The sequence below is a fragment of the Lathyrus oleraceus genome, chromosome 1, assembly GCF_024323335.1.
Source record: "Lathyrus oleraceus cultivar Zhongwan6 chromosome 1, CAAS_Psat_ZW6_1.0, whole genome shotgun sequence".
NCBI lineage: Eukaryota > Viridiplantae > Streptophyta > Magnoliopsida > Fabales > Fabaceae > Lathyrus > Lathyrus oleraceus.
The window spans coordinates 62396119-62397956 of NC_066579.1; positions in this window are offsets into that span (position 1 = coordinate 62396119).

Below are 1838 nucleotides of genomic sequence, written 5' to 3' on the forward strand. Positions count from 1 at the left end.
TTTCGTTCATTCAAACACTAAATGGTTGTTTTTCTTTGAGCGATCAATGGTCATTTGCTTCGGAATCCGACATTAGTATGGTGAAGAAATGACCTGTTGATCAATCATACTGAATCAACAATCGAGGTGTGTTTGACGGTCTGAAATTGGCGCATTAGGGTTGGTGACGGTGCAAGGGTTGTGCCGTCAAAGAGTTGTGAATTTAGGGCTTTTGGAACACGTCTGTTGACTGTTTCAAAGTTTTGTTATTCTGGCCGCGTGACGTTCGTCACGAGCTTGTGACGATCGTAATAAGCTGGACGTGACGGTCGTCACATGCTTTGTGACGGTCGTCACACTCACATGGCCTGTGACGGTCGTAACATGCTTTGTGACGGTCGTCACTTCACATAGCCTGTGACGCTCGTAACATGCCTGTGCTGGTCGTCACACTCACAGACTCGGGGTTTCTGTTTTGTGCCTACGCAAGGGTTGTGTTGATGCAAAACAATGTCCATTTCAAATGAATTGTTCATTAAAATTTTTGGTCCCCCGGCTAACTCAGCGGAACCCACGGCTAACTCTGCGTAGTGTGATCGGTCGCCGAAATTTAATTTGGTTTTAATTAATTAAAGGAATTGAAAATTAATAATAATAATATGTTTGTTATTATTGCCTTGTTGTGATCAGTTATGGCCTTAGTCTTCCTTCATTTTGTTTTGGGTTTTTAAATACGACCTGCGTGTCATGCCTCTCCTTTTAATCTCTTAGTGTAACTTCTTTTCTCATCTCAATCCCTCGTATGTAAAACGAGTTTCTTCTGTAATGTAATGATATGAAGAAAGAGAAGAATTCAATATCAAAGGAGAATAATGATATGAAGAAAGAGAAGAATTCAATATCAATGGAGGACAACCTTGAAGATCTTGCTTGGAGAAGCTTAGATCGTTATTAGGTTAGCTTAGGTTCTCTCATTGGCTTGGGGGAACAATTGCGCTAGGGGCCATAACTGTTTCATTATGTATGTTGATGCATGTGTATGTATGTTGATGCGTGTGAATATATGTTGATGCATGTGAGAGACGATTTATATGATAAATAAGCCGGTGAGATCAAAACAATTGCAATTCCCTCAAATTAAATATTAAGTTTATGCTTTCCAAGTTTTAACACTCATCAAGACTAGTAATGGATAATGTAGGTTTCTCCTACGCGAGGTGCATGATCTATATATTAGTAAGGTGCGATGGGATAATTGTAATATCCAACTGTTAAAACAATGGGTCAAACTTAACTAAACAAATTATAATAAGATTATATATATGTTTAGAAGCAAGAGTTGGGAATGATCCATATGATGGATTGGAATAAGGAGTTATTCACCCAACTGAAATTTTCGAGAGTTGTATGAGATACAATTGGAAGGAGTTCCTACCTAAATAACCTAATTTTGTGTAATCCGCCTACGCGGACTTAGAACGAAGTGAAATATGGATCTCGACCCACTAGAAAATCTTCCAACGGGATTTTCCGAATCAAATGATGAGGGTCATTTGTTTTGAGTAAAATAGTGGGAGCATATTTAATTAAAGGCCTAATTAAATATGTCAATGATACTTATATGTTCATTAATCCTTATGTAGATTACCATGACAACAAACACCTCTAACAACATATTACGATCAAACCTTGAGAAAGAAAAATTGTCTGGGACAAATTTTCTGGATTGGTACCGAAACATGAAGATTGTCCTCAAACATGATAAAGGGAAAGGCAAGGAAGTTGCCAAACCCAAACCCACTAGTACTATTTTAAAGCCTAGTGGAGACATAGAAAAGAAAGGCACCTGCTTCCATTGC